Consider the following 24,040-nt stretch of genomic DNA (forward strand, 5'->3'; position numbering starts at 1 on the left):
ATGATTTAACATGAAGATGAATCATGAAAAAGTCTCTTTTCTCATATTCCGGCAAACATTGTACCTGGTCAAGGCTGGGGCTCTGTGGTGGGTGTCGTGGTTGGGGTTGGGGCCTGGATCCCTCTGCTGGGACTGAGCACCAACAGAAGGAGTTCCCAGGAGGGAACCTGGTGTGCAGCTCAGGCAGGTTCTGTGTCCTGGAGCCCCCGTGACTGTCTAGAGCCTTGGGTGTGGGGACCGTCTGCTCCCATCTCACCTCCAGTCTGCTCTGGTCTCTGTTGGTGGCATGATGCTGAGACTCCCAAGTCTGGGACGAGGGGTCGATGACCTCCATGTCCTTTTCTGTTCTGCTCTTGTGGTTGGAACCCTGCAAAGACAGGTCTGTCAACCAGGCCTGGAGGCATCAGGGCCCAGCCTTACAGTCAATGGGAAGGAACAACTCCATGGGCCAGGATCAATATTTGGGCAGAGGGATGCCAACCTATGTCTCCCCATCATGCATTGGTTGCCATGGCCTGGAAGTGAACATGACAAGTCACCTGGCATCCTCCCCAACCCCCTGCTCCTGCCCATGGATGTCTTCACTCATGATCATCCCCTGCACACACCCAGGCCAGAGAGGACGATCTGAGGCTGCCCAGGCATGCCACAGGGTAGGCCTGGCCTACATCTCCTGCCCAGCCCATGGGTTACCTCATGGCTCCTCCTAATAAACGGCCACAGCCGTCGAGGCTGTGGGGTGAGCCAACGCCGACATCGTCGGATAAGGCTCTCACAACAGGGACTTCTGGCACGGAAGCCTCGGGGAGCTCGGAGGCAGCAAGTGAACATCTTGCTCTCTCGAGTTTCTCTGCCCGAGTGATCAGTTAGCAGCTGTCTCTATAATGTGGGTGCCTGGTCACCAGGTTCCAAGTTCTGTTGGGCTCCATCTCCAAGGAAGTGAGGTCACTTCCTGGGTCCAACCATCTGAGGGGAATGAGCTGGGTTCAGACCCAGTCCTCCTCCTGCCAGTACTGTGACCCTGGATAAGTCAGTGTGACCCTCAGGGTCTCCTAAGTCTCCCCTCCTCCACAATAAGACCAATCTAGCTCCTCTTTCCCAGGGATGGCATCAGGTGAATGGGAGCTGATTCCTAGAACCTCCAAGGTTGGTGCCACATGTAGCCACTACATGAAGGGAGAGAAGGGAGTTTTACAAGAAGGGGTGGGACGCAGCATGGGTCACAACTCAAATCAGTTCTGAGTTCAGGGTTTGTGATCATGGAAAGTCAGTTACCATACTGTCCTCATTTCTAAGTCCACAGCAGCAGGGTTTTGAAATTCACTGAGTATCAGAACTTGTCACCATCTGAGTGTAAAAGCCTCCAAAGTTTCTCATTCTCATTCTCCTATTGTATCCTATCCATCACTCCCACAAAGTTTGTCTTTCCCTAGACCCGAGACTTGTGGTCTGGTGTTGTGCCCTGCTCTGGGCTACCCAAGTCCTCACAACCACAAACCTCCAAGCCTGCATTTGCTTAGAAGGACCCCTAGAGTGTGAGACACATTTTCCAAGGTCTCAGAGCACTGCAGTTCTTTGATGGACAATCATGACCTATTATAATTCTTCTAGGTGTGGATTAATTGGGGTCACCTACTCTAAGTACCCCAATTTATAGAGGAGGAAACTTCTCTCCAATATCCTCTGTATTAGTCAGGGTTCTCAAGGGAAACAGAATCAATAGGAGTGTCTGTCAATAGTAAGAGATTTTATAAGAGTCTCTCATGTGACAATGGGGTGCTCAAGTCCAGGATCTGCAGGCAGCCTGCAAACCAGGGGCTCCGATGAAAGTCCAATGAAGGTCCTTAATGAGTTTCCAGGGGACACTGGCTGTCCAAAGATGAGCTGTGAAATTCTCTCTGAGTGCTGAAATCACTTCCCCTTTTAAGGCATTCAACTGATAGGTTAAAGCTTCACTCATTGCTGACAGCAATTCCCCTGATGGATGTAGATGTAATCAGCTATCTATGCAGTAAAGTCACTGGTGACTAAAATCCATAAATGTCCTTGTATTACAATAAACCCAGTGCTTCTTTGACCAATAACTGGGCACAATTACCTGGCTGAGTTGACACATTAGCCTAACCTTCACAGCCTCCATCCACACAGGGGCTCATCCTAGTTCCAGGTGCCCAGAGTGGTGGTAGGCAGGACACCAGCTCTGTCCTCTTCCGGTTGCCCTGGACCTGCCCAGGCCTGGCAGACCCCGGGGAATATTAGGCATCCCCCTACCCATCAGACAGGCCTCTCTGCCTCCCTGGGCTGTGGACCGTGGGCATCTTGTCAGGAGGATGATACTGCCACATAGCAGAGCTGTCTGTAAACTCTTACCTCTGTGCCCTTGTCACCTCTTTATGCCACCTCCTACACTGACTCCCCCTCCATTGTCACCACTGGTTACTTACTGTGTGTGTGCATACACATTTGTATTTGTGAATGAAATTTAGGATTCTCAGAAGAAAACTGCTTTACGTGGGCAGGAGAAAGTAGGTGTCCCACAGGATTAGGGGCTTCACTTCCAAAGCAAATCCCACAGGACTGGGTGAGCCAGGCCTAGGTGGCCAGTTGATTCCATGTCCCCTGGATTTTGCCTCTTCCTTCTGCCTGCCTCATCCAGGCCTTATTTTTCTAACTGCACACAGGGTGCTTGGGCCTGGACTGGAGTTATGGGTGCTCAAGGAGGACGGACAGTCAGGCTCCCCTGCCTGGGTATGGGTGTGGGATGCCACGCTCAGCGGCACACTGGCATGGGGCTACTCTAGCAGGCAGATGTGAAAGGCACTGCACGAGACACCTGGGTTGTGCTGATAGCTGGGCACCTACACGGGACCCACAGGGGACAGAGGAGAGTACATGCAATGGGCCCCCTCGCCAGCCACAGCCAGTGCCCAATGGCTCTGCCCCCACATTTGCCTTGCTGACCTGCACTGTAGGCTCCTGCTCTTTTCCTCCATTCCTCATGATGGCCCTGGGATATCCCAAATCCAGCCAAAAGGGCAGCAGGGTAATGGACCTGGTGTGAGTGCAGACTCTGGTGTTGTTCACCATGCTTCCTCAGCTGCCAAGGTGGCGGTGGCTCTGTGGACCTACAGGCAGCTTGAGGCCAGCAAGGTAGTGGGAGAGTAGGTCAGCACACTCCCCCGCAATCCCACCACCCTCCCCCTTTCAGCTGATGGAATTGGGGTGGGAGTGGTCTTGGGAAGAGGCAGACACCCCAGACTATGTGAAGTGTGTTCCTGCTGTCAGGGCGCCCTTCCTGGCTCCGTGCTGTTCCCCATTTTGTAGATGAGCCAAAAGCTCCAGCACTCAAGGTCCCCCAGCTCTCTGGATTTGAAACCAGCCTGAAGATGGGACTCAGAATCACTGATCTTACATGTTAACACACAGGGGCTTGTCCTGGGCTGAAGTCCCCAATCCAGGTTGTCGCCTGAGTCTGGCCTTTCCGGTCCTCACCTGCTCAGCTTTTCTCTACACACCCTCAGCAACTTTCTACTGAGAAAATTGTGGCTCTGAGAAGTTACCGTGTTAACTTGACTGTCAAGGGTTGTGAAGTGGCCCATGGTAGGTCCAAACCCCAAAGCCTGTCGACTTATATAAGAGCTCCAAGGAGGTGGCCTCGAGGACAGCCTTGAGGATGAGAACAGTGTGAAACAGGGGCATGGGAGGTATACTGAGCCACGGGGGTTCTGAGGTAGGAAAGGGCTTGATGGGTCCCAGAGTAGAGGAGGCTCTAGTGAAGGGATACAATGTAGTGTGCATCCCGGGGGGGCATCTGAACAGATCATACAGTGCTCTGATGCCCTGTGAAGGAGTTGCTGGGAGGGAGTGGGCAGGGGGACCTGATCCAGCAGGCTCTCCTGCCAGAGCCTCAGCATCCCAGAGCTGGGGGGAGTTCAGTAGGCAACCCCCCCCCCTCCCACCAAATATCAATGAGAGGTGAGTGACTGCCTCAGTGCCCTCCTGGGTACCTTGGGGTCCATAGCTGCCATTTGCCTTCTCCCAGGAGAGGGCATGCCACCTGGAGGACCAGCACAGGCCACTGTTCAGAATCATCATTCAGGAGAGCCGGGTACACAGAAAGGATGCACCCAGGGGCCAAGGGACATAGCCTACTCCCCTGGATGCTCTTGTGCCTGTCAGTATTGTCCACTACCAAATGTAGTCAGGTTACAGCAGTACCCTCATGAAATGAACATACATAAAGAACCAGAGTGGAGACACCCCTAGGAGAGCAGGGAAGGCAACTTTTGGAAAGGGAAGGTTAGATTTTAAGGTCAGTATGGACCACGAATGGCAAGGAATTCCACAGGTAAAGATCCCCTCTGAGAATGTCCTGGCTCTGGCTTATGGCAGATGGACTTCTGGAAATGTCATCCATCCCAACAGTGTGGTCCTCTGTCAGTGGATGACCAGCAGCCCAGTGGGGAGAAGCCATTGATGGTCTCTGCATGATTTGTGGAAGTCAACCTTCAGGGTCATTTGAATTAATGTCCACCATAGGACTCGCAAAAAAAGTCATAGAATTGTGGAACTAGAAGGAGCTTTTTTTACAGCTGAGGAGACACCAGTCATATTGGATTAAGGGACCAACCCACTCCCATATAAACTCACCTTAATTTAACTACTTTCCTCTTCAATGACCTTATTTTCAAATACTTCCCTCTTCTGACAAAAAGGCTTCAATATATCTTTACTGGGCACACAATTCAACCCATAACAGCTGATGATATCAAAGACAAAGCAGCTTTAAATCTTGCCATGTGCTGCTATTTGAAGAAGGGCTCTGAGTAAATGATGATATATCCAAGTTACCTGAGTTATTTTTTAGCCTTGCTCTAAGACGGGCATTATGTTGTCGCTGGCTATGTACCATGCCATGTGTGATCACACCCCATCATGTTCAGAGTAAAGCTCTAAGGTGTTAGAGTGGCAATGAACTGCTACCCATCACCTCTGCCATTTTCCCCTTGCTCCTGGTGCTCCTGCATACCTGCCTCTGTATCCTTCCTTGAAAACACTAGACATTCTCCTGCTGATGGTTGTATATCCTATTTCCTGGAATTTTCTCCCTTCAAATAGGTGCTTGGCTCCCTCATTGCCCACTTTAGATCAAATGCTAGCTTCTGAAGGAGGCCTTTCCTGACTGCCCTTCACCAAACCACACTCCCACCTCCTTCAGAACTTCTTCCTCCCTTTTGCTTTATTTTCTCCATGAGTCTTAACACCACAGCTGACATTGAATACACATTCCTTATTTTTGTGCTTATTGACTCTCTGCCTAGAGTAGTATGTAAGCTCCATTATCAGGATTACACACTGTTCTATGCTTAGACCCTCAAAAAGTGCCTGAAATGTTGTAGGTGCTCAGTAAATTACTTGGAGGGTGAAGGACTGATTTAACACCACACCATGGGCTTCTGTTACAGTGTAGTGCCCAAATTTTCTTTACTTTCTTTGGTTCTTAGTTCAAACTAACAAAATGGGTCCAAATTGAGCCCACAGTGCACAGGGGTTGGTCAGGTCTCTTATCAGCATGACTCAGCACCAAGACTCTGAAACTGTTACTGAGCAAGCACTGCCCACATGCACAGAGGCCAGTATTGTGACATCAGGATTTTGAGGAAAGAAAGAGCTTTAATGTAAGGTCGACCAATAAGAAGACAGGATTAATGGCTCAACTCTGTCTTTCTGATCTCAGAGTTAAGGGACATCTTATGGAAATGGAATTGAGAGGTGGGGACAGACATGAATTGGCAAAGTCCAATCAGTTATTGATAGAGCTGTCCATGAGTGCTGGATTGGATTTTAGCCCAGATCTTCCTTATTGAAGGCTCTCTTTCATTCAGTCTGCTCCAATAACACCCTTCTGGCAATCTTGGTTCCCAGGGAGGTGACCTCTGTTCCTGGTGTCTCAAAGGATGTCTGACAGCCAAGGGTTTTGTCTTTGTATGCACACATTATATGACCTGCACTTAAATAAGCTCTGAAGAAAAGGCTATAGGAAGAAAGAACACCCCTCCACAAATCGGTTACCACCTGCACACAGTTCCAAAATGAAAAAATAAAACAAATACAAATTAAAAGACCAGGCTTCTCCCAGGAGAACCCTAAGATAACAAAGGCATGAAATATCTAATATTGGCCCAGGCAATGGTTTCTCAGCTATGGCAGTTTGATAGTATTCATGAATTCCAAAAAAGGGATATTATGTTTACATACTAGTCTGTTCCTCTGGGCATGATATACCACCCACCCCACCCCCCTTTTTAATACCCCTTTGATCGTATTAAATTCAGAGGTTTCACCTTTACTTTATTATATCAAGATTAGGACTTCGATGTGACCACATCATTAGGGCATGCAGGGTTGAGTCCCTGCCCCCTTGGTGAACTATAAAAAACAGATGCTTATTCAAGAACACAGAAATACATGCATATCCACCAACCATGTGGGATCTAAGCCTCCTCTCGATTTAGAGGTGGAGTGCACATCGCCATCCCAGTGTCCACAGGACGGAGGAACATAAAATGGATTGGAGTGGAATTGCTGGTATTCTACTATAGAACTGTTGGACTCTAGCAATGGAAGTAGTTGTATCATTGATGTGGAGACGGTAGCCACAGGATTTGCTGAGGGCAGGGAGAGGGAGGAAGAGGTGTGTTATGGGGCATTGTCGGGACTTGGAGTTGTCCTGAATGATATTGCAGGGACAGCTGCAGGACGTTGTATATCCTGACATAACCCACTGGATGGACTGGGGGTAGTGTAAACTACAATGCAAACTCTGGTCCACGCAGTGTGGCAGTGCTCCAGGGTGTATTCATCAAATACAATGAATGTGCCTTACTGATGAAGGGATTTGTCGAGGGAGGAGTGGGGATGGGGAGGGGAGGGGATATATGGGAAGCTCTTATGTTCTTTTTTTAAAGAAGTTTTATTTATATTTATTTCTCTCCCCCACAATCGACACCCCCCCCCCCATTGTCTGTTGTCTGCTCTCATCCACCCCACTGTGTGCTCCTCTTTGTCAGAATCTGTGCTTCCCCTTGTTGCCTCACCTTGCCCCCTCAGCTCTCCAAGCGTGCGGCACCACCCCTGCGCAGGCTGCACCCTCCTCCGCGCTGGGCGGTTCCCCCTATGGGGCACACTCCCTGCATGTGGGGCTCCCCCACGCGGGGACACCCCCGCGTGGCACAGCACTCCTCGCACACATCAGCACCACGCGTGGGCCAGCTCCACACGGGTCAAGGAGGTCCGGGGTCTGAACCACGGAACTCCCACATGGCAGATGGACGCCCCATCCACTGGGCCAAGCCCGCCTCCTTATGTTTTTTAATGTAATGTTTTGTGTGATCTATTTATCTTTTTTTAAAAAAGAAAATTTAAAAAAAATTTTTAAAAAGAAATAGATGCGCAGAGAAGAACAACACAGAGGAAGAGAGAGAGCTCCATAGCTACAGCAGAGGCCCCAGGAAGAGAGATGAGTGTGATAGTTTGCAGCTGAAGAGAACAGAGCAGCTGAGAAGCCCTGAGAGATAAGCCTTATGCCAGCCTACAGGTGAGATCAGAAGAAGCCGTAGCCACAGAGCCTTAAGAGGAATAAGGAAGGCTGAACTATCACAGACATCATCCACCATCTTGCTTCAACATGTGGCAAATGACTTTGGGTGAGAAAGTACCACTTATGCTACTTGAGTTGGACTTTTTAGGGGCTTGTGACTATAAGTTTCTATCCCAAATAAATACCCTTTATAAAAGCCAACAGATTTTCGGTACTTTGCATCAGCAGCCTTATTGGCTAACTAATACACCAGCCATCAGCCACAGACTGCTGCAACATGCAAGGCCATCATCATGAAATACTCCTGTATTCATGACGCGACGAGGTGCCTGAAAGTGAGATGAAAGTACGGGAGTCTGAGAGCACCTACATACTATAGCGCTTTTCCCAGCAAAGGCTTAGACCCTCTCTGGTTAAAGTATGTATTCATGCTGTGCTCAAGGAGGAACTGGCAAGTGATGAATATTCTCCAGAAAAAATGCCTCAGCTCACAAAATGTTTATCAGAAAACATTAAGAATAAATTAAAAGAAATGGGATTTGAACAATATAAAATGGTGCAAGTAGTAATTGGAGAACAAAGAGGTGAAGGCATATTCATGGCTGTTCACTGGTTCTGGGATACGGACACTGATAACTATGCTCACAATGTTTTCATGAATGATATAGTATTGTGTTTTTGCAGTATTTGGTGGTTTCTACTACTGAATCTTTAAAAAGCTGGGAAAAGACATGACCATGAAGAAATATGAACTCTTTTATATTGTTAAATAGCTAGACAAAATAAAGATAAATTGGCCGTTTGACAACTGAATCTGTTGGGTTTTAGGCCTTATATTTTTAATGTTTTGATTTTGCTATAATTTGTTCTTATATTCAGAAAGTAGAGAAAAAGGTAGGGAAAAATCCATAATTAAATTGTTCAAGCATAATCAATTGTAAATATTTTGATATATACTAGTGCTTGTGTTGTTGTTGGCTTTTTTTATATTAAAAAAATCTTTATTTTTAAAGAAGCTTTAGATTGCATGAATGTTATGTCACAAATATAGGTGATTCCCTGCACATAAGAGCAGATTTGAATTGCTTGAAGACAGAATTTGTGATTTCAAAGACAAAACATCTGAACTGGAAAAGACAGGAGAACAGAAAGAGAAGAGAATGGAAAAAATGGAAGAGTCTCAGGGAATTGAATTACAATGCGAAACACAAACATTCGTATTATTGGTGTCCCAGAAAGAGAAGAGAATGGAAAAGGGACACAAAGACTATTTGAGGAAATAATGACTGAAAACTTCCAACCCTTATGAAGGACACAAATATCAATATCCAAGGACAACATACCCCAAACAGAATAAATCCAAACTGACCTACCCTGAGACACCTTCTGTTCAGAATGACAAATATCAGAGATAAACAGAGGATTCTGAAAGCAGCAAGAGAAAAAGCATCACATACAAGGGAACATCAATAAGATTAAGTTCTAACCTTCATCAGAAACTATGTAGGAGAGAAGAATGGGGAATGATGTATTTAAGGTACTGAAAGAGAAAAACTGCCAGCCAAGAATTCTGTATCTGGCAAAGCTGTCCTTCAAAAATGAGGGTGAGTTCAAAGCCTTCAAACACAAATAAAAACTGACAGAATATACTACCAAAAGACCAGATTTGCAAGAGATACTAAAAGGAGTGCTGCAGACTGAAAGGAAAAACAAGGGTAAGAGAATTGGAAAGAGTTTAGAAATGAAGATTATTAGGAAGGGTAAATTAAGGATAAGAAGGCAGACAATAGAATGATATGACAGCACAGAGCTGAAGGACAAAACGGGTGAAGTAAATAATGCCTTTACAGTATTAACACTTAATGTTAATGAACTATCCAATTAAAGACATAGACTGATGGAATGGATTTAAAAAAAAAAGAGCTGTCTATATGTTGTTTATGAGAAACCCACTTCAGATATAAGGACACAACTAGCTTAAAAGTGAAAGGCTGGAAAAAGGTATTCCATCCAAATAGTAACCAAAAAAGACCTGCAGTAGACTAGCTCTATATAAATGTAAAATAACATAATAGTATATGACTAATAATTACTCAGTGCAACTGGCAAATTGTTCCTGTGATCAGTATTCTGTGATCTTTTTTTCATACAAAATAGACACTTGCTTTTATTGAGGACTGGAAAAGAGATATATTTTTGGATACTTCATTTTTCTTTAACCCCTTCTTATTCATACTCTTTATTTTACTTTTTTAAAGATTTATTTATTTCTCTCCCCTCCCCCCCTTCCCCCCTTCCCCATCCCAGTTGTCTGTTCTCTGTGTCTCTTTACCGCATGTTCTTCTTTGTCCACTTCTGTTGTTGTCAGCGGCATGGGAATCTGTGTTTCTTTTTGTTGCATCATCTTGTGTCAGCTCTCTGAATGTGCGGCGCCATTCCTGGGCAGGATGAACTTTCTTTCACGCAGGGTGACTCTCCTTACAGGGTGCACTCCTTGCACGTGGGACTCCCCTACACGGACACCCCTGCGTGGCATGGCACTCCTTGCGTGCATCAGCACTGTGTGTAGGCCAGCTCCACATGCGTCAAGGAGGCCCAGGGTTTGAACCGTGGACCTCCCATGTGGTAGATGGATGCCCTAACCACTAGGCCAAGTCCGCTTCCCGATACTCTTTAATTAAAATAATCTGTCTGGATCAATTATGATTTAGCATGACTACTGTTGAACAAGATTTTGAGTTTTTCTGCCCCATAAAATTATGAATTGGTAAATTGTCTGCTGTAAGTCATTCCAACAGATGTGAAGAATTCCCAAATAGGAATTTGATTATCTGGAAAGAATTATGGCCTAAATGGAAACTAAATAACTGAACCAATAATTTATTTCATTCTTGGAGCTTATTATGTCCAATAGTTAGTGGTGTAATATAAAAATTAGAATTATGTTATAATTAATTTCTATTATATTTTAATTATATATCCATTTATGTTTGTTGCTATACTATCTATTTCTTATCATTGATTATATTAAAGCTAACCTGGCCTTGCACTGTCTTGTAAAATTTGTAATTTCTTTCAATCTATTTTTCTATTCATTTTACAACTTTATATAAAGATCTAACAGCTAAAAAAAGCCATTGATTATAGTTTAGAGAGTTCATATGATATGTGAATATATTTCAGTAAAACTGCTTAATAAATAAATAATTGTACAAGAATAGCCAGAAACAGCAGCTATGAACAGCAGGGGAAACAGAGATTCAGAGGTGAGAAATTTTCTTGTCGGTTTTTTATTACTACTTTAATAATGAAAATGCTTAAATGGGTCAAGTCATGAACACACAACGATGCAATTATACCGAATACCTCTGATTGTATACTTTGGATAAATTTTATGCTTTATTAACATGTATCGATAAAATTGATTTGTTTTTTAAAAAGTCCTTTTACATCCTTCTTCCTGATTAACATTTTGTACCTACTTGCCTTACATCTACAGAATGGCCCCCTCCACAGGTTCATTCTAGCAAAGGAAAGTTTTCCCTAACCAGACACCCTCCCTAGAATCCACTCTTGCTCAACTAGCCTTTACTCAATGACAAGGGATTTCTATTTTTTTAATTACTTTTTTTTTTTTTTTGGTGAATCAACATGAGTCAGAAACAAGAAGAAAAAGGGTTTGGGGCAGTCACAGGTGTTCGCAGACCCGGTGGCGCTCGTGGATTCTTGGCCTCACTGGTAAACAGCTGTCCCTGCGGGAAGGCGCCATGTCCGGGGGTCTCTGCGGAGGCGTCTGGGCTGCCGCACAGGGAAGGCCTCCTGAGGGCCTGCAGCTGCGCTGGGCCCTAGGACGCCACCAGGAAGGCCCGAGACGCAGAGGGCAGCCTGCGGGCACCAGCCCCGCGCTGGGCCCTGGAAGAGAGCTGCGGGGCAAGGCTGTTTGACTGCCGGGGGCACGGGTGACAGTCCCCATCCGTGCCCCACTCTTAAGAGTCGTCTTCACTGTACATCCCGGTTCCGCACTGAGCCTGACCCTCAGCCATTTCCCAGCCCACCTCTGATACTTCCCGCCCTGCCACTTGAAACCCGGGGCCTCGGGAGGTTTCCAGGGAAAAGCCGCGGTCGGATTGACAGGAGGGCGAGCAGTGGGCGGGACTTCCGGTCGGCTGCTTTTCTCAGAGGTCTTTCCAGGGCGTCTCCCGCCGACTCCTCAACTTGCCTGGTACATAACTTAGCGTCTGAGAGAGATGCGACTGGACAGGGGCGCCCGGGAGAGTGAGTGGCGGGTAAGGACCGGATGTACTCACATCCTGCGGCTCTGTTGGAGAGTGACTGTGACCGAGGGCCGGTGACAGCTGCGGCTCTGTTGGAGAGAACGACTGTGACCGAGGGCCGGTGACAGCGAGGGGACGGCGACCGAGGGCCGGTGAGAGCGAGGGGCTGTGACTGAGGAGTCGTTGTCTGCGAGGAGTCTGCGGCCGAACAGCAGTGAATGCGAGGGCACTCAGACGTCGGAGCGCCTGGGGCAGAGGCTGCGAGGGGGTGACCGAGGAAGGGAGAGGCAGTGACTGCGAGGGGACTGCGTGGTCAAGGGGCAATGACGTTAAGGCGACTGCTGGATGGAGAGTGACTGTAAGGGGACTCCACCCTAAGGAACAGGAAGTAGCAGTAGCGAGGCGACTCTGACGGAGGAGCAGTGACTCTGAGGGGGCTGACTTGGAGAGAGTGAGGGGCAGGGTCCAGGAAAGGTGCTATGGGGTTGAGATTGGGATAGGGTGTGACTGAGTGGCTGTGACTGGGCAGAGAAGGGCTTTAGTGGAAAGAACACTGGTCTGGCTGGGAAACGGACTTGGCCCAGTAGTTAGGGCGTCCGCCTACCACATGGGAGGTCCCCGGTTCAAACCCGGGGCTTCCTTGACCCGTGTGGAGCTGGCCCATGCGCAGTACATCAGTGCTGATGCGCGCAAGGAGTGCCCTGCCACGCAGGGGTGTCCCCCCCTCAGGGGAGCCCGACGCGCAAGGAGTGCGCCCGTAAGGAGAGCCACCTAGCGGGAAAGAAAGTGCAGCCTGCCCAGAAATGGTGCCGCCCATACTTCTCTTGCCGCTGATGGCAACCGAAGCAACAGAAGTAGACAAAGAAACAAGACACAGCAAATAGAGAGAGTAGACAACAATTTATTAAAATAAATAAATAAATCTTTAAAAACAACAACAACAAAAAAAACCCACTGGTCTGGGACTTGACAGATCTGGTTTAATAGCACAGTCAAATTTCTTGTGGCTGAAAATCTTACCTTACCAGTGAGCTACACTTTATCAACTAATGGGAAATTTGGACAGATTAATGTTTCCCAAACTATGGCTCCCATCCTATTATTGGCTTGTGATATCAATTTTGTGATGGCACACGATGTTTTAAAAAATAGAATTTATCAGTGTGTTCGCATATTAAGGGTAAGTATAGTTTCATGAAACTTTTGTCATTTTTATATGCCATTATGATAAACATGGATTTCAATTTATCTCAAAATGTACTAATTAAAAATGTAGTTTAAAAAAGCTTTAAAAACAAAAAAAAATATCTCTCATCAGTGATCTTTAAATCTAATGAGAAAGGGATCCATAGACAAACGGAAGCCTTTGAGGTTTAGCTTCAGTCCTGCTTTAGCTCTTATCCATTCATTGGTATTAGTGTTGGATATTCCACCATGTCATAGGCAGCTATAATATTGGATTCCAGCTTCTTAAAGCCTTTGACTGGATAGGGGTGTTCATTGCCACAATATTATACAAATACAACTTTTTAAATACAAATTAAGAGTTTCAAAAAACGGCTAAATTATTTATCAAAATTCATTTGCAATTTTTACAACCTGATTACAAATGATAAAGTGAAATAGTTTTTGTAGGTTCATATTTTTCAATGTGCCTGATTTCTCAAGAATCAACTTATAAAAAACCTATCAAAATATTTTGAAAACAAGTTTTAGTTGAAAACCATACTTGCCTTACTTTTGGATATCCCCTAAATGATCAAACGGTTGTTGTTGTTTGCTGACTCCCAGTAGTTTTAAATACCCATAAAATGAACACAAAGAATATAAATGTTTTTGGTGTCAGAACATGTTAGTGTGGAATATATAAATTTTTGTCTGGAGTATAAGAGGCATCCAAAACTGCATTCTTTGACCTTACAAGGAGAACCAAATGCCCTGCTTTTCAGCAATTTGGTGTTTAGAGTCCATTGAAACTGACCAGGCAGGCCTTGTGCATCCAGATATATCTGGGAGGGCCCAGGGTCTGGGATTCATTCCTACCTAGAGGAGCTTCCAGCAGGTGGTTCCTGCCCAGGTGATTTCCAGCGGGTGCACCCTCCATTAGAGTGAGAGTTCAGGCCTAGCTGAGGTCCACTCTAGCAGCCCCATGGTCCTCATTGATCAGGATAGAAATTGAGATTCAAACAGATGGGCATCTCTAAGGTCTCTGCATCAGTAGAGCTTTCCAGAGAAAGGGAACCAAAGGGTTGGTCTGTCTGTCTATCTATCTATCATCTATCTATATCAATTACCTATCATCTGTCTATCAAAGATATTTATTTTAAGGAATTGGCTCATGCAGTTGTGTGGGTTGGCAAGTCTGAAATCTGTAGGGCAGCCTGGCAAGTGGGAAATTCCAGTAAAAGTGATGTTGATGTATTGAGTCTAAAGTCCACAGGAGAAACCAGAAGGCCTGCAAACTCAGAGAGAAGTAGCTGTAGTCTTGGCCATATTTTGTCTTCTGGAGACCTCAGTTCTTAAGGCCTCCAACTGATTGGATGAGGTCCAACTACATCATGAGGGTGATCTCCTTTCCTTACAGTCAACTGAGAAACTGAGATATCTAGAAAACACTTCCATTGGAACATCTAGGCCAGTGTCCCACAGGAAGGACACTAAGCATGGGGATTCTGAGGTGGGCAATGGCTTGATGGGTCCCAGAGTGAAGGAGGCTCTAATGAGGGGCTGCATGGTGTGGGGAGCATACTGGGGCTGTCTGAACAGATCACACAGGGCTCTGATGCCCAATGAAGGAGTTGGGGTAACTGCAGGGAGGGGGTGGGCAGAGGACACTGATCAGAGTCATTATTCAGGAGAGATGGGTACACAGAAAGGACACACCCAGGGGTTAGTGTGCACAGCCCCCCCCCACTCCCCTGGATGCTCTTGTACCTGTACACTCTTGTCCACTACCCAAATGTAATGCAGGTTACAGCAGATTCGTCATGAAATAAACCTATTAAAAGTCAATGTGGTGATACCCCTGGGAGAGCAGGGACAGCAAATTTCAGAAACTGAAGATCAGCTCTTAAGGCCAAGTCACCCCGATGGGCAGGGAATTCCACAGGCAAACATTCTCACTAAAAATGTCCTGTTTCCAGTTTACAGCAGACGGGCTTCTGGAAATGTCAGCTGGCAAAGGTGTGTGCCTCCGTCCATGGGTCACCAGCAGCCCAGCAGGAAGAAGCCATTGATGTTCTCTAAATAACTTGTGGAAGTCAGATCTTTAGGGTCCTTTGAATTAATGTCCAAAAAAAGTCATAGAATTGTGGAAGTAGAGGAGCTTGTTTTATAGCTGAGTGACACCAGTTATATTGGGTTAAGGGCCCACTTTGTCCAGTAGTCTTCATTTTAATAATTGCATCTGCAATGGCCGTATTTCCAAATACTTCCACATTCTGGGACACCAAGGATTAGGACTTCAACATATCTTTTGTGTAGATACAATTCAACCCATAACAGCTGATTATATCCAGGAGGAAGCGACTTTACACCTCTCCATATGCTGCCATTTGAAGGAGGATCCTGAGTTAATGCTAGTATTTCCAATTTAGCTGAGTTATTTTTTAGTCTTGCTCTAAGATGGACGTTATGTTCTCCCTAGCTATGATGAATCGTGACATGTGTGATCAAACCCCATCGTGTTCACAGTAAAGCCCTTAGGCATTTGAGTGGCAATGAACTGTTTCCCGTCACCTCTGCCATTTTCCCTTGCTCATGCTGCTCTTGCATCCCAGCCTCTGTATTCTTCCTTGGAGACACGAGACACTCTCCTGCTGATGGTTGTGTATCCTGCTTCCTGGAATATTCTCTCTTCAATTAAGTGCTTGGCTCCCTCATTCCTCACTTTAGATCAAATGCTACCTTCTGAAGGAGGGCTTTCCTGACTACTCTCTGCAAAACTGCACTCCCACTTCCTTCAGAACTTCTTACTCCACTTTCCTGCTTTATTTTCCCCATGGCTCTTAATACTACCTTACTAAAATTTACATTCCTTACTTTGCATATTGATCTCTGCCTAGACTAGAACATAAGCTTCTGGTCAAGATTACACACTACCGTATATATCCTTAAACCCCTGAAAAGTGCTGAAACATTGTAGATGCTCAATAAATACTTGTTGCGTGAAAGATTGAATTAATAACCACCATGTGCTCCAGGTACAATGTAGTGCCCAAATTTTCCTTTAATCTCTTTGACCCTTGGCTCAAACTACCAAAACGGGTCCAAATTGACTACAGAATGCCTAGGCTTTGGTCATGTCTCTTGTCAGCATAACCCAGCAGCAAGATTCTGAAACACTTTCTGAACAAGGGCTTATTACCCAACATGCACAGAAGCCATTACTGTGATATTGGGATTTTGAGAAAAGAAAGCTTTAATGCAAGACAACTTATATGAAGACAGGAGTCAGGGCTCAAATCTGTCTTCCTAATCTCAGAGTTAAGGGAGATTTTATGGAAATGGGAGGTGAGAGGTACGGACAGATGAGACTTGGCAAAGTCAGATTTGGTATTTATAGAGCTGTCCATGAATGCTGGAGTGGATTTTCAGCCAGCTCTTCCTTATTTAAATCTCTCCAATTTGATCTGCACTATTGACACTCTCAAGGTAACAGGAGAATCATGTTCCCTCTGACACCTGTTGGGGAGAATTCCTCCCTATTCCCTCCAGCATCTGGTGGTTGCAGGCCATCCTCAATGTTCCTAGCTTGTAGCTGCATCGCTCCCAGCTCTACCTTAGTCATCATTTGGACTTCTCTGTGTCAGTCAATGTGTCTATGTGTCCACTTTGCTCTTCCAGTGAGGGCACAGCCATACTCCCATTTGGCCTCATTTTGGCTAATTACAAATTCAAAGACACTATTTCCCAATAATGCCACATTCATAGGACCGGGGGTTAACACTTGAACAAGTCTTTTTGGAGGACACAATTCAACACACAAGACCTGAAATTCCTGTTGCGCCTGGAACATATGTCCTGTGACACCCACGCACCTCCTGTCCCCTCCATCCTGGCTCACTCCACTCAGTGTTGTAAGAGGCACTCACAGTGGCCTCAGCAACTAGCGCTGCCTCCAGCACAGCCATAAACATGGACTGAAATGATCTCCTAGCGTATCTGATTCTCCAGTAGATATCAGAATTCCTGAAATCAAGGCTGTGTGCTCCTCCCCTCTGAAGTTCCAATTCACAGCACAGTGCCCACACACAGAAAATGCTCAAAATGAGTCCCAGGAATGAACCAAGGACTTCCTGATTCTCTGGGGGATATTTGTCCCGTGATGTGTTGATTAGTGTGGTGTGGGGGAAGGGCAGAATAGGCTTTATCATTTGGTTTAGGATTTCTAATATGTTGTCTTCTTTACAAAGGCTGAAAAATATAAGCCCCTATAAGGTCAGGTGATAATACCAGGTAATACCTGGCTTCTAAATTCCTCCACTCCTCTCCTTTCTTCACATCCCATCTTCCCCTACTGAAGCCACTTGACCTAGATCAATTTTGTCTAGAACAAATTCTGAGGATCAGCAGGAGGAATTTAAGCAGCTCCAAACTCTAGGAATCTGTAACTTCTCTCTTATAATTGACCAGATCCCAGCATATCCTTGCTCCTGAGACCTAAACTGTATCTTTTTTCTTTCCTTAAATGTCCTGATTTTGATAGTGTACTTTGTTTTGTTTTTCAGATTTTTTTAAAAAGATTTATTCATTTATTTCTCTCCCCTTTTCCCTCCCCCCAGTTTCCCGACCCGGTTGTCTGCTCTCTGCGTCGGTCCCCTGCATCTTCTTCTTCCCTGTCTGCTTCCATTGTTGTCAGCGGCACAGGAAACTGTGTTTCTTTTTTTTGTTGCGTCATCTTGCTTTGTCAGCTCTCCGTGTGGGCGGCTCTCCTTATGAGGCGCGCTCCTTGCGCGTGGGGCTCCCCCACTCGGGGAAACCCCTGCGTGGCATGGCACTCCCTGTGGGCATCAGCACTGCACGTGGGCCAGCTCCACATGGGTCAAGGAGGCCCGGGGTCCGAACCGAGGACCTCCCATGTGGTAGGTGGATGCCCTAACCACTGGGCCAAGTCTGCCTCCCCAGATTTATTTTTTATTATTCATTTCTTTCCCCTTTCCCCCCACCCCCGTTGTCTGCTCTCTGTGTCCATTTGTTGTGCATTCTTCTTTGTCTGCTTACATTCTTGTCAGCGGCACCAAGAATCTATGTCTCTTTTTGTTGTGTCATCTTGCTGTGTCAGCTCTCCATGTGTGCAGTGTCACTCCTGGGCAGGCTGTGCTTTTTCTGCATGTGGCGGCTCTCCTTGAGGGGTGCACCCCTTGCATGTGGGGCTCCCCTATACGGGGGACACCCCTGTGTGGCATGGCACTCCTTGTGTGCATCAGCACTACGAGTGGGCCAGCCCCACGCAGGTCAGGAGACCCTTGGTTTGAACCCTGGACCTCCTATGTGGTAGGTGGACGCTCTATCAGGTGAGCCAAATCCACTTACCTAAGCTGTATCTTGATTCCAAATTCTGCCCGCTGAATTGCTCTTGGTGCCTGATGTACCTCCCACCAGGTTTATCTTCTGCCTATGAACTGTTTCTCTCTAGGTCTCAAGCTATCTCTGCATAGGTCAGTTCTTGTTCTGGCTCTAGATCCAACCTTGAGGGACTGCTAAGGTCCCAAATGCTTTGGGTGCCATTCGTTCCAGAGAACCAATCAGAGGCTTTTAATATTAAGGTTATGAATAGAATTAACTGCCATATCATGTTGTATGACTGAGCCCTTAAAGATGGAAATGTGATTTTATGTTACCCAAAATATCCATTCAGGAAATGATGGAAAAGCAGTTTTTACATTATGGTTTACTCTGCACTGCACAATTTATAGGTTTTGACAAAATATATAATGGCTTGTATCCGTCATTGCAATATCATGCAGAACAATTCCAATGACCCAAAAACCATAATGTATACTAAAGACCATGCTAGTACAATGCTTCAATGTGTTTTCATCAATTGTAACAAATGCACCACACTAATGAAAGATGTTGTTAATGGAGAAAAGTGTGGGAGGGGGAGGGAGTAGGGTATATGGGAATTGCTGTCATGGAACCAGAATCCTTAAGCATCAAAGGGGATGATCAGATACTGGGCTGGCAGAAGCCAAGTGGCAGCACTGAATTGTCAAAGACAAGGTGGGTGTGGCTACCACAATGAAAGGCAGACTTAAAGCAACAATCAAGAGAGTCTGAGTTGCATATACCTGTGACATTGGCTAATAGATCACGGGGTACTAAGAAGTGAAATAGATGGGCAGTCTACTAAATTCCTACCTGATGTGTATAAGCACAAGAGTTCTAGGTTGAGTGAACAAAACCCTAAGGTGAGTTACAGAAACAGAATCATAGCCCCTTAATCAATTCCAAGACTTGAGACAGTTACAGATCCAGAGCCCCTTGATGAGGGGAAGGCCAGGTTCTCTTGGGAAAGGATCCTGTTAAACTGCCAAAAATTTATATTGTTACTCTTCCTCCCAGATTTCCCCAAAGAGACCTATGACCTTTGACCAGGGTAATTGTGCATTGGGGAAAAGGAAATGATCAGATATTTGGGGGATTATTAAACCTTGGTCAGAAGTGACATTAATTCCAAGAGACCCAGAATGTCACTGTTGTCCACCATTCAGGGTGGCTTATTTCTGTAGTTATTTCCCCTGTTCCAGAATGCATAATTGGAATAGAAATACTCAGTAACTGGCAGAATCCTCACACTGGATCCCTGACTTGTGGAGTAAGGGCTATTATGGCCCTTACCTAGCTGCCCTTACCTAGCAAAATAGTAAATCAAAGCAATACCAGATTCCTGTAGGGATTGCAGAGATCAGTGCCACCATCAAGGATTTGAAGAATGCAGGGTTGGTGATTCCCACCACACCGCCATTCAACTTTCCTATTTGGCCTGTGCAGAAAACAGATGGGTCTTGGATGATGACAGTAAATAATTGTAAACTTAAACAGGTGGTGACTCCAATTGCAGTTGCTGCTTCCAGACACAAAGAAAAGGAAACCACCATGTTTGATCCTGCCGTGTAAGAGATAAAACCACAGGATCACTTAAGCATGAAGCCCCAAGAGGTAAGGCCCATGGAACAGCTCAAAAGGAGAGGGTGAGCCCAGAGGGGATGGCTGGAACCTTGGCAGAGATCAGTGGCCATCTTGTTTCACCACATGGTAATATGCTGGGATCAACAGTAGCTGACTTTGGTGAGAAAGCATCTCTGATGGTGCCCCAGTGTTGACTTTTCACAGTCTTGAAATGGTTAAGCTTTTACCCCAAATGAATTTCCATTATAAAACCCTTCGCATTTCTGGTAGTTTGTATCAGCTCTCATCTGGCAAACTAAAACAAAACATATAAAAGTAAAAAAACAAAAGTTATGAAAAGGAACAAAGATGACCTCTCAGGAGATGGAAAGGAAGTCTCCTTTTCTTTCTCTCACCCAAGATGGAGAAGGGGAACTAGAGCTTCAACTGGTGCTTGGGCTGGCTTGAGCTCATCACCTAACAATCCTGGGGGTGGTGATGCTGGAACAGACTGGCCTTGTGTTCAACTCCATATATGGCCCTGATGTTTCTGCTTCCTCCAGCTTAGGAGCCTACTCCAAATCCCAGCCTGTGCTGGAGTTTGCACTACATCTATGGTTGCCCCTAGAAGGGGCCATAAAGTTGGCTCTAGATCCAGATAAGGTCCAAAAGCCAGAGTTGGAGGGGTTCTAGCTCTACAGGTATTTTCTTCTGGTATTGGAGCAGTAGCATGAGCTGGCTATGCAGCAGGCACTAGACCTGACACTGGGGCTAGAAGTGGAGAGTTCACACCATGACAACCTTTCCAGGTACCTTTTCAAAGGCAGAAAATATCCTCAAGTCTTTCAGATGCTAAAGCCCAAACCCATTACCCCCAAACCAGGAAGCCTTCCTGGACAGAGTTCCACCAGATGACTCTTCTGAGATCCTCTTACTCCTGGCACAACACCAGCCCTGGAGGCTCTTACCTGGATTCTCCCCACATGTTCTCAGGCACCCACCCCCCAGTCTTCATGACCCTTTGGCTCAGCCTCTTTTGAATCCAGAGTCTCAAGCTGGGCACAGAAAAGATGGGCCCAGCACTGCAATTGTAAGACCAGAATGTTTATCTCCATGTAGCCCACCAGTACCTTGAAGCTAGGAGAGTCTGGGGGATGAAAGATGTCTGCACTGAGGTGGTCCAGCCAGGATCTCAGGAAGTAGGATATGGGGAGGAGGGTAGGCAGCAGATCAGAGGCCCGGCCTTTCCTTCCATGGTTCCCTTCTATAATATCCTTTTGTGTGTATGTGTATGAAGAAGGGCTCCTGTGCCTGCTCCAATCCCATCCCCAGGTCCTCACCCCATGCCCAAACTCCGCCCTGGTTATTCTAGTATTGGGTAATCGAGCAGGAGACTGGTGAAAGAGGATCAACCATAGAGGGATCATGATTAATCATCTGAACAAGGCTTCCCTACTCCACGAATCCCTGACACATATCTGTCTGTCTCCCTGCCACACACCACAGGAATCTGGGCTCCAGGAGGGCAGGAAGAGGCTGAGTCTGCTCTGTTCATTGCACTGCACCATCTACCTAAACACCTGGTGGATGATGGACTCTGGTGATGTCTGGGACCTTGTTTCCAGAAGATTAGCCTTGAGCCAGCTTTTGTAACCCACCCAACATTTTTCTGAGTGGCCCGGGATCCTTTCAATAAATTCCTTTTCTGCTTATTTGGCTAGAGTTTGTTTTTCTCATTTACAACTAAGATCTCTGACCCAAATACTCCTTATTAAAAAGTATTGGTTTAAAAATACTAAATATAGGGAGGGAGGAAAAAGAGTACCGTCTGTTCTTACATGAGGTGTTACAAATCATCTTCAATCCACTCTCTCTTAGCCTGTCCTCAACTTTTCTTTTATCTTCATTTCTCTGCTCACGAAAGCAGAGTTGTCAATCCCATGCTTTTTATCTTCTTTGTGCAGCAGGTTGCCAATTGGAGATATCATACTGAAATCTCCCTCCCTTCCCATCACATGTTTCCCACTATCCTTCTCCTTTCATGCTGGCAGTAAAAAGGGTCTTACACATGGATTGCTTTCAAGATAGGCATGATATAGGGAGGAGAGTCAAATTCTTGACTTTTGGGTTGCCAAGGAGACTTGTAAATCTATAAGGGCAATTTTAATTTTAAAACATGAGTTTCAATTCCAAGAGCCAGATTGGAGGGTGCCAAGAAATTTGGTTAGTTGATTTTTAGAAGTCCAACAATCCTGTCTTTGAATATCAAAAGCAGAGCCTGGAGAACTCAGTCCTTACAGTTTATGCCAAAACACTCAAAGCAGGAAGAGTGGGGGATGTCACAAGAAGGTTTGGGTTTTTCTCCCATTTCTGTAGGAGATGAGGCCCTAATCTGGATGGATGGATCTGAGAAACCTGGGGGTGAAGTAGAGAGAACCTGTGGATCTGGCCGCCTAAGAGTGGAACAAGGGCACAGCACAAGCAACCGAAGAGACTAAGGAGCAACTAGTATCAGCAACAAGCGTTGACAGAGACGTGACCACACACAGACCCCTGATACCATGATCCTAGTTGCATGTCACTTAGCACATGCCTGGAAGATGGGATGTTCTCCTTTCCCTGGTTCCTGTCAGTGCCGTTGTTGTTCCTGGGCTGGGGCACTCCTCAGCTGCCCTGGAATCAAGCACTTGCCCTGTTCTTGTAGGCTACTGAAAAGAGCTGGGGAGATGCCTGGGAGGATCAGAGTTGGGAAAGTAGTGCAGCTTCAGAGTCTAGGGGGCAGGGGAATGCACTCCTCCCTGAAAACACAGAGGCTCACGCAGGTTGAAGAAGCTGCAAGGGCTGGATGGATCCTGGAAGAGGAAGTGGGAAGAGCAGGTCCTAGGAGGTCTGTGGTACAGAGACAAGACTGGTTACTCAGACATCGCTGAACCCCAGGCACAGGTCTGGGTAAATATGGGGTGACTTAGACAAGGTTAGTAACTAATGGCTTGGTTTCCTGCTCTTCTGTTGTGCTCTCCTATTGTTTAGAGCCCTTTAGTACTGCTCCCTCTACACTGACCCTCCCTGTAAGACTGGGACCCCTCCAAGTAATCCACATTCTACAAGATGCCTCATGTTATCTACTATGCAACAGTGAGAATTTGGAAATGTTAAGTGACGGCTGTGGCTCTGTCCTTAGCGTCACAGGTGAAACTGTCAAACAGCACTGGACGTTCCAGACTTGTTTGTTTTTCTTTCCCAAGAGGACTGCCTATTGCTTCCCTGAGATGTTTCTCACTGTGTGGTTCACAAAGCCCTGACCCCAGCCAGTGGAGGTGCCCAGTGAATGATGTCATAAAACTGAAGCAAATAACCTTTGAACAAACCAATGTTTTGACTTCACCTCTTGGCTCAAAAAATATGGAGTGCTCATTCATATTTTCCTCACTTCATTCCTCATTTATTTTTATTAAACACTTTCTTTTTTATTAGTAAAATGGCAAATTGATGAGGTTTAGTGATCTAATATATGAAAAGCACAACACAGCTTTGACATGAATTGAGTCCCCATAGAGTGCACTATTATATCGATATTTCTTGAACTTTGGAGAAACCATTGTATTCACCATTCTCTGACATAACCATAAGCGACAGTATATGAGAAAGTCACATGCAAGTTATTGAAGACATCATGCTTGATGTTTTTATTCATTTTTAAGGTATCTCCCTATTTCCCCTATGTGTAATAGAAACTCCATGTGAAGAAACTGCCTTCTCTGTGCATTATTCATGGCCTTCATTACCCAGAAAGGCTGCCCTAGATTCTGATTTCTGCAGGGACCTCTTGCACAGCCTACATCTAGTTTGACTGTTAGCCATTATGGCAGGTAGTTTTCTAGTCAGTCAAATCTAGACATCCACAAGTCCCTCTTGGAAAATAGAGTTGCAAGAAATTTACAGTCCACTGTATAGTCTGTTCATTCAATTCTTATTTTTTTTTTTTATTGATTTTGTAAAAATATTACATTAAAAAAAATGAGGTCCCATTCGACCCCACCACCCCCACCGCACC

At 45.7% G+C, this 24,040-nt stretch overlaps 1 protein-coding gene and 1 long non-coding RNA gene across 2 annotated transcripts in view; one reads left to right on the plus strand and one right to left on the minus strand.

The window, feature by feature from the left end:
• Positions 1-11,346: 11,346 nt before the first annotated feature.
• LOC131280460 (uncharacterized) lies at positions 11,347-12,008 on the minus strand. The gene is made up of 2 exons (XR_009188060.2): positions 11,908-12,008; positions 11,347-11,523 (listed from the first exon to the last, which is right to left on the minus strand). It is a non-coding gene; the product is annotated as an uncharacterized lncRNA (long non-coding RNA).
• Positions 11,752-24,040, plus strand: part of ARG1 (arginase 1) — a 41,533-nt gene continuing 29,244 nt past the window's right edge. The window contains exon 1 of the mRNA XM_004450139.4: positions 11,752-11,886. The gene's annotated coding sequence lies outside the window, so the exon portion shown is untranslated. The remainder of the gene's footprint in view (positions 11,887-24,040) is intronic.

Source organism: Dasypus novemcinctus, chromosome 11, assembly GCF_030445035.2.
Source record: "Dasypus novemcinctus isolate mDasNov1 chromosome 11, mDasNov1.1.hap2, whole genome shotgun sequence".
Taxonomy (NCBI): domain Eukaryota; kingdom Metazoa; phylum Chordata; class Mammalia; order Cingulata; family Dasypodidae; genus Dasypus; species Dasypus novemcinctus.